The 9,785-nt window shown below is 37.5% G+C and overlaps 1 long non-coding RNA gene across 1 annotated transcript; it reads right to left on the bottom strand.

Moving 5' to 3' along the window:
* Positions 1-1,203: 1,203 nt before the first annotated feature.
* LOC131774535 (uncharacterized) lies at positions 1,204-8,544 on the bottom strand. The gene is made up of 3 exons (XR_009339396.2): positions 8,257-8,544; positions 7,846-7,877; positions 1,204-1,949 (listed from the first exon to the last, which is right to left on the bottom strand). It is a non-coding gene; the product is annotated as an uncharacterized lncRNA (long non-coding RNA).
* Between the last annotated feature and the right edge of the window lie 1,241 nt (positions 8,545-9,785).

The raw sequence follows: 9,785 nt of genomic DNA, 5'->3' as shown, positions 1-9,785 counted from the left end.
AAAACCTGTTAGTGAGAACGCAAGAGCAAATATTTCCATCTTAAAATAGATTTATCTGATCAATAATATTACTGCACGCTTTGGTCAAAGCTTTACAGATCAAAATAATGATATTTTTCATAAAATTGATCACAGATATTGAAACTACCACTTGCCATGCTGGTAAATAGGACAACTCTGGACAGAGTTGAAATCAGTGTCTCGTGTAATCAAGTTAAATTACAAAAACTACATCAGACAGTCATCATTTTGTGTAGTATCCCCCGTTACATATAATAAGAAGTTTCCAGGCATAAAGGTTTGTGTTTTTTACACACTTTATTCATGGAGAATGAGAAGAAACTATTAACAAATTTGCAAGAGTCAAATTTTGAACTTTTTGAGGGAGTTTGCTAAAAACACTTTATGAAGAATTACCTGAGAACAATCGCTTAAATTAGGGACCAGACTCAATCTCTTCGCATTATCCGCTCACCGGCCATGTCGGCTTGGTTCAGAAAAAGAGGGGTGTTTTTCCCTTGATCTTTATCTGAAGAGTTTCAGCTTACTAGTCTCCATAGATACGGTAAGTGTTGGGGTAATTCCTTTCCGCACTGATATTTGTGGAACTATTTCTGTACAGGTAAGGAGTGAAATTTTTTGTTTTTTGGAAACCTGTGTATTGAATCTCGGATATTTCGGCTTGAAAAGCAAGGAGAGAGTCGCCTTGGTAACTAAAATGCACCGATATTCCGCATTTGTTGTGTGTCTAGTTTATAGTATAATAGTGGCTATCACCGGAAACCAAACCTAAAGTGTAAGTCAAGAGTATTTGTGGATGCGGCGTGGCAGGGTTTTTTATGTTCTAAGGGTTTGAGGTTTTTTTTTTTTAATGTGTCATAATTTCCAGAATAGACTTGAAACAAATGAAATAAAACTATATCTATATTTGCCCCAAAGACCTCAGAATTGTGATCATAATCGCAAATAATCGAAGGTAAAAAAGAATCAAGTTGTAACAAGAGACCTCTGTCGTTTAATTCCTAGAACAATATGTTTCATGTTATCTATGAGTAACTCCTATTTTCCATAAACCTAGAATAAAACCTTTTTTTTTTTTTTTCAAGTAAGTATCGGACGCAATTCGGGATTGCATTGGTTTTGTTTCAATCCGATCCGCAATTGGTTTAGAAAATTCGCGCCAATCTTCCAACCAATCAAAACACCAAACCACTTTGAAAAGCGATCCCGACTCGGTCACACACGTTTTCCAGTGCTTCAGCAGTTCATTTGTTTTGACGGGGGACTGTGGTGCTGCGTTAACAGAGGGTGTTACAAGATAATTCGATGATATCAATTGATATCGTGAATTGAGCACTGAAGAGAGTTTCTAAAGCTAACGTTCCGAACGTTGCCCCTTCGTCAGAGTGAATGACGAAAGCCGGGCTAACGCTAGAAACGTCAGCTTTTAGAAACTCTTTACGGTGGCCAATTTATTTCATCAACCTATATACGGTTGTTAGAACCAAATTCATTTGTTTAACATCGGGTTCTTACTAGTTCCTCGTCATTTTTTCTTTCTTATGCTTGACCTCCTTTATTACTAAGGTTTCGGTTTTACGGAACTGAATCGAAAAGCCCCGTATTCTAAACAACCAGCGAGGCGCTTATTTATTCCCATAAACGACGAAAAACATCCGCACACGTACAAAGACAAAATGTAAAATTCAACTTAAGTCTAAAGATAAATTCAAAAGTTTCGCCACGTCCTTTAGAACAACGTGAGAACTTAGTGGGGGATCCAGTTGGTTGAGTTGAATCTCCCTGTTAAACGTCAAATTCTACTGCGGTTGACCATTCTTCAGCACTTTCGTGGTCATACTTCACAATTCCTGAGTGTCCGTTTCACGACCGTTTCACCCTTTTACCGCCAAGTTTGACATTCAAAATCAAGCTCTCCTCTGTCCATTCTATAAGGAAGATCGAATGTTTACAAAGAGGTAGTCACATACAAAAAAAATAACAAATTTTGAGGAGTGATTTATCAAACGCCTTCATGTCCTAATGAGGCCAGTTGTCAAATATTCAACAAACAAAGCGGATAGACAAACACTCCGTAATTGTTTCCGCAACGGTGAACAATAGCGACTTGTTGTTCTGACGTTGTTCTGGTTTTGTGCGGACTCTTTCCTTAATTTTGTAGCAATTGATAGTGTTGCGAAAGTTATAGATTTCTAATAAAGACAGTAAATCCCAACTCTGCAGGGTTATTATTGCTTATAACATATAAGTAATTGTTAATCAGCCACAAGGTTGAGGCAAGTCAAGACATTTTCGGTTGGTCCTTTCAGCACACAATAGAAAAAAATGTGCAAAACGTGAATAATTACAAGCTACTGGAAGTTGCTTCGCTCACCAATATAATTCATGGCCGCCTCCAACGGAAGTTCTTTACGTATGTAAGTCACTTTCTAGAAATTCTTGGCCTTTTGAGAGCATCTTTTTTTTGGCTGATTTTTACATTTTTACATCGACCCCCTCTGTGAAATTTTATCTGAATTGTTAGATTTCCGCTTTAAAACTAAAACTACAGAACTAAGTATTTTCATTCACTATTTTTGTCCTGATGATTCACGTGAGGCCCAATTATGGCATGTGGGATGTCGGCCGATATTGTAGTTTCGCTTTTCGAGTGCCAGGGCGTTGCTGTAATCTTTTTAAATAATGCGACGTGATAGAGGTTCTGCGTCGCTGGGCATAAATGCAACGGAATCGTAAGTTTGAATCAGTTGTTTTAGAAGAGTTGAACTACACAGAGCTTGTCTCGAAGCATTCCGTCAACGAAAACATAATGCGTCAAAGAGGGAATATATTTCATGATGACACTAGGATGCGCCATCAGTGCGATGAAATGCCTCTCACCATGAAAGAACTCGGTGTCGAGAAAGGTTTTGATTTTGACTTCAAATATGGTCAAAAATCTGCGTGCGAATTCAACGAAGATTTGGCAGCCATTCACCAGAGTATGATGCAAAGCCCGAAGATAAACCGTCATCGAAAGAAAAAGAGGAGAAAGTATCCAAAGTTTAGATTTGTTCCGAGCCTGGAAGCCATCAAAGAGAACGAACTATTTGAAACGCATTTTGAAAGTATAAGGAAATTAGAGAAAGATTTAGCCTCCATTCACGAAGAGCGAGCCCTGAATCGTGGTATGTCCATAACGGAAGAAGGAAGACGAGAACGTCGAAAAAGAGGTTCAAGAAGTTCGAGTGCAAGGACGTGATTGGACAAACTGGCTACGACTATGCTGGTCAAAGAAAAAACGCTGATACAGCCCAATAACTATTCGCTTTGCTGTATTAGTTAAAAATAACATGGGTACATGACTCAAATACCGTCGATACTTGCACAGCCATTAATTTACAAATTCATTGAAAGAAAAAAGGGAACCTTGTCAAGACTCGCCAAGATGGAAGATGTGAGCGTTTCACCACGAGCGACTGAGTGTATCAGTAAAGTTAACGGCTCAGAGAGCAACATTTAAACAACCTGTAGACGTAAAAAGCTTTCACGGTTTTTTACAGTTTCACCCTAAATGTACATTGCTCTAGCACACATTTATGCGTGTGAGAAAAGAGAGTCACAAGAGAGAGATCAGTGCAAAGAAGCAATAACATCCCTATATTGAATGAAATGCGGTAAATTTCTCGTCCGTTATTTACTCGAAAAAGATCTGAGTAAAAGCGATGGATCCGTCGGTATTTGCCACGCCAACAACCCACAAGGAGGAGAAGATATAGGGATCGATAACAATTCCTCCAATTTTGTAATATTGGGATTTCGGCATTCAAGAAGCATACGTGCTAATGAGTCTGTAAAGCGAAATCTTAATATTCAAGAGCAAATAAACATCATTTACAGTTAAATGCTTTTTGTCTACGTTTGTACAGAATTTAAATAACGAACGATGACTTTTACGGAATTAAAGTTTAAAAATATATTGGTTTCGTTCTATCTCCGACTAGGCTTCCTTGGCGCCAGACTTTCGCAGATCGTGTTTGTAAACAGCACGGGACAGAAGCACGCAAGCGCTCGCGTCGGCGAATTTTCCTTCTTTGTGATGAAAACTTAATTATGACTTAGGGAGAGAGCATTGTTTGCGAAGAAAGCAATATCAAGGTCGAGTGCAAGCCTTTGTGTGTAACTATTTACGCCTACTTTCGCAACCCTAGTAGTTAATGCAAAACATCTTATTGGATGTAAAAGTTGCCACTATCCTCCTCTTCATCATGGCAAAAGATTAATTTCTTTTATTTCAATTGCAGGTAATTTAGTGTTAACAACTGGGTTGAAAACGTAAATTAGCCACCGTAAAGAGTAAAAAAGTCAATCGCCGAAGGGCTAACGCTCGAAACGTCAGCTTTTTTACTCTTTACGGTGGCTGATTTACGTTTTCAACCCAGTTGTTAACACTAATTTACCTGCTATACTCTCCCACCGACGCAGCACCACAGTTTCTTTAGAAACTTACCCCTTTATTTATTTCAATTTATTTGATTGGTGTCAGGCTCTGATGGATCACGAAGTTGTTTTGCTTTCAAGTGAAGGGGGCACGGACTTCATCCTTAATTGATCCGATTTCCAACTGATTAACAATTCGTATGCGTTTGAACATTTACCTTTGCTGTTTGACTGAGTAAATAGTATTATTTCTTTTCCTTTTGTACTGGTAGGTGTAAGATCTAGAATTATTACTCTTCACAATCTAATGAAGATTATAACGTCTTATTTACCTTTGTAATAAGCTGATTATCGACTGTCAGTAGTGGTTTCTAGAGATAAAACTATATTGCATTGCTAAAATACGTTTAGCATGCCCTGAGTGCGTTCGGTTTCAAAGAACAGAATCAAATGCAATTTTCGGTACAATTCTTTGATGGCAAAATTCTGGGAAACGTTTGGCGAGTCATTAATTTTTTTCTTCAATTTGTGATCTGCGTTGCAGACAAACTTTCTCAATCTAGCAGCTCATAAAAAACGGAAATCCGATCAAAACAGCGTAGTGGCAATATCCAATCTCAAGAGCACTCGAATTCTTTCCTTTTAAAATTTCCTCGAGAGGTAATTGATTGACTCACATTTGAAAATTTTACGGACTTTTAAAATCGATCGCACTTCACATCCGATTATACTCACAGTTTGCTACTCGGCGTTTTTTCTTCGACATTTCCCATCTTTCGCTAATTTTTAACACCTAATTATTCTGGCCAACAGGATTGCGCAACTGACGTTGTTATTCTGCACTGTTCTTCAGTTTTTAGGGATGGATATCTGCATCCTGCACGGAATAATTTTTGGCTCCCTCGTCGAAAAAAAAACCAATCCGCTTTAAAAAAGTAGTTAATTAAATGGTATCAAAAGTTATTCATTGATTATTTATAATTCATTTGTTATTGTGAGGTGAAGGATCGAAGAATTTTAGGTAAGAGACACCTCTATGTGTTCCTGGTTTTGAAAAATTGCATTCAAAATGGCCACAGTCCAATGGTTTTATAGCACTGTTTATTTACAAACTTTTCAACTGTCGGGTTATTTTCCAGAAAACATTTAACTTCTCGCATTTTAGTACTTCCGACGTCTTTGGAACGGCCGTTCCGACTTATCAGTGATATAGACTGTATTAGCTCTAGACTGGTTTTATAACTATTTGGGTTATCTACCGGCTACACCACAAAAATGGCGGGAAATCGGGACTAGCCAATACGACTTACTCTGGATATCAATCTCGGAATAAGACTGTTGCAGACGTACGAATGTCTTTCAATTTTAAAACAACAACGAATAGAAAGTTGGCAGAAATTCAGGTGAAATATTTCTAGTCCATAAACAGACAGGAAAAATGTCGGCCAATTCCTATCGGTTTTATTTTGTTCAAGTACTTCAGTGCTAACGGGCCATCTGTGTGGTGAATCATCTTCTTGGCTTCTGACACGTTCTTTTAAAGTTTCAGTAGTTGAGGAGAAAATATTTGCTTAAGGTAATTACTGTAAAACCTAACGAGATAAGAAACTTTTCTAATCGTGAGTGAGAGCTGTGTCGTCCAAGTGAACAAGCAAGAGTTGGAAGACCGAGAAGGAAGAGGGAGGTGTAAGACGTCGCGCGGGGGGTCGAGGCCAGGTAACCTGGCTTGCAATATCAAACCGTTTTTGAATCAGACACTTAAAACTCTTAAGGCACTTAGCTATAGGAGTTAGCTTTCTTCGGGGATTGGTAGAGCTAAACCTCTTCTTCTGTGACTCAATACGTGTACTGCTTTGTCTTACACATGCCTGAAGTACACCATTCATAAAAGATAGGACTACCTCTTATCTTGCCAAATTGACAGCTGAGTGTTGAATCAATGCTTTAATTTCCAAATATCAAGCTTTCAATAGTTTTATTGATTCTTTAAATTGTTTTCGTGTTTTTCTCAAACGAAATTCAGCCTGTTTGCATTTCATGCATTTCTGACCTCCCAGTTACACCGAGTTCTCGGAGATTATGAGCTATTATGAGCTAATATTACTCTTAGCTTGGTTTGATAACTATTTGGGTTATCTAATAAAGGAATAAACAGCATTTAAAAAATGCCGCCAATTATCGCGAGCCAATATAACTGACTATCAATCTAGAATAAAAACGAAATTGATGAAGACGTGCTGATTAAGTTCTATGTACGTGATTCAATTTTAATAAACAGAGAACAGTAAGTTGGCTTAGAGATTTTTTTTTTCCATCAATGATATAAAAATCAATCAATCTAGAGAAGTAAAAAGTCTAATTCTTTCGGTTTGAAGTTTATGCTCCATCCGTGTTGTAACTTATCCAATTGGTTTCTCGTACGTTCTTTTAAAGTTTCAGTACACAATCCATAATACAGAAAAAATTACAAAACAAGTCAAAAACAAAAACGGAAAAAGCCATGGGCTGCGAGAAGAAGGGAGCTGAGTGAGAGACTATTTCGACCACGCCCAAAGTACAGAATAACGAAGCCTTAAGATACTTAATCTTTTTTAATGAAACAATGTTACAAGGGCTTCAAAATTCGTATCTCAAAACTAGCTGACCAACAGGTATAAAATTATTCGTTTCCTCTCAAAGCAGTTTGGTAGATCTAGTTAAACTACTTTCTTTAAAAGTCAGGTTTTGGCTCAAAAAAACGAAATTGTTAGCCGACGGCTAAGTCAGTGCTATATGATTTCCAAAGATAAAAATTTCATTGAGACTGGTGATTTGCAGGCCTTGTCCTGACATTTTTTAAAAATTAAACCGTTCGCATTTCATCACTTCCGACCTCGAAAAGAGTGAAATATCTACCTGCCCTAGTTTGGTTTTAAAACTATTTGAGTTACTTACTCAACATCAAAGATAATACGCGTCAATACAACAAGAATCAAACAAAAAGTAAATTTTCATATATGCCTCTTCATTGGCGATGAGAAAAATCAATTGGTTTCTGAATGATTATTTTCTTTTAATTTGATTAACATATCATAGCAAAGTCGCTGGTTCTATAAGGGTTTAGCACAGCTGAACATCAAAAAGTACTTTTTATCGCATCAGTTCTGATCTCTCGCTGATTTATAGAGCCATACCTCTTTGGCAGTAGCTCAATACTGCACCATTTTATAAAACGCAATCTGGAAAAATATTTCCAAAATTCTTGCGATCTCTCTGGCCATTATTTTCCACTACTTATTGCAAATTATTTTATTCGGAAAGTTCAATTTTGCAATTAAACAAGACTGTTAATCCACAGACTCTGTCGTGCGTTTTACCTCTGGTAATTTAATCCTTAAGATCTTTCATTTCTTCCGACCGTCTTACCTCAGCACATCCGAACTCCTCGGTATTTGCACCTACATCAAGATAATCAAGATATTATTATTATTATTATTATTATTATTATTATTATTATTCCTGTTACAGTCCATCTTCTGGTTGCCATTTTGGGAATAAAGGAATCTGACATGAAGCTAGCTCTTTTTCCCTTGAGCTAGTAATATCAAAGAACATCCCCTGACAGCACAGGCGGCCCAAGCTCACGTCTCGAGAAAAAGCCAACGATTAATTCATGAACGCGTCACGCATTGTGTGACTCGGTGTTAAGTTACGAGAGGAACCGTTGAAAATTTGAACACGTTATAAGGAATAGTATGGGGAACGAAATATGGTCGATTGACAACGATAAATATTTCGAAATATGAATATTTTACACGTAAAACCAATAAAACTTACTCGCATCCTGTGTGTCCATTGTAGATTCCAGCGATTTTTGCCGTTTTAAGCTTGCTTTACCATCACTGTTATTCCTGTCAAAAGACCAAGTCAGGCTGCACACTCCGATTTCAACCGTTGTCTACGCGGAGGTGGTTTGCGCACCGAAAATCCTTCCGATCGGCATTTTTCTCAGCCATGTTTTACGATCTAAGATCATTGCACTCTGGGACATGTCTCAATACCAAAACTCCCCGCGCATTTCGCTGGAAACGAGCGTTTTGTACCTGAATTTCCAAGTTCGCTTCTTTCTGGCTATGCTTTGAACAAGCAAACTAGACACGGCCGCGGAAGAAACTTGGGTACAAGGTTAATTTTCTCTCTACCGCGAGTGGTACGGTCGATCAATGTACAATACTTACCCCATCCCCACAGAGATACCTTTTCTGACAAGAAAACATTTCATATTCTTGTCTAATAACAACCCTTCATATTTCCCGAAACTCGTCAGTTTTACAAAGACTATCTCTAAATATTTTTAATTAGTATGTAGTTTGATACTGATAGAATTATTTTAATACATGATACCATTTAGTTTGATTGGTTTATCATTATTTCTGAGCGTTTTTTTTTTTTCTGAACAATTGCTGTCAATTCGTGTTACCCATGGCTGGTTGTTGTTCTTATATTTTCAGAGTAATATTAATAGAAAAACAAGTATGAGGCTTTCATCGGAGCTTATCTTTTTGTAGAAGTATACCCAAGACACACGGTATCCAGAGGCAAACATTCCACGTGTCAGTTCCACTCTCTCTTATTAGTGCGGTTTGATAATTATCACAATAGGACTTAATCGTTAAGCCATAGCAATAAGCTTCATTTAAGAAAAGTGATATGCATAAGAGAAAGGTGTGCGTCTATTTGTATTATGAATGACTCGTTTCTTCAAGAGTGTGACAATTCTCTTTTGGTTACGGCTATGTGGTTATTACTTTTTTTGTCTTTTTTTTTTATCAGGTTTCGGTTGTTCAAAGGGAACTGAGATCATAAGTCTCTGACTCTTAGATGGTGCACTACTGTAGTTTTGTAATCGCTTATCCGCCCAGGAGATAGCTATTTATCTAGGATAGCGGCGTTATCCGCCCTTTACACAACTATTGGCCTTGAAGTTTTCATATGCGCTTTCATGTCAAGATGTCAATTGTCTGTAGCGTGAAAATAACCTGTTGCGTGAGTCGGTGAAACGTAAAATTAAAAAAGTAATGATATCGGAGTACCGGAGTTCATCACTATGTTACTGAACAGTCAGTAATATCTTACTTTGAAGTACTTAATGGGGTTCCCATGCCTCAAAGATATTGGCAATTTTCCATAGTACTCAAAATTAACCATTCAATACAGACACATCGGCTGCTTCCATTATTTAACCAGTTAGTAATGAAGAAGAAAGGAAAACGTTTAGGACGGATTATCACAGAATCTTAACAGGTTGGAAAATCGTGAGCCTACATTTGGCATGATTACTCAGAGGGGGAGTTAGGAAAACAAAG

This window comes from Pocillopora verrucosa, chromosome 3 (assembly GCF_036669915.1).
Source record: "Pocillopora verrucosa isolate sample1 chromosome 3, ASM3666991v2, whole genome shotgun sequence".
Lineage (NCBI taxonomy): Eukaryota > Metazoa > Cnidaria > Anthozoa > Scleractinia > Pocilloporidae > Pocillopora > Pocillopora verrucosa.
The sequence above is the reverse complement of the archived record's forward strand: the minus strand, read 5'-3'. Positions and strand labels throughout refer to the sequence as shown.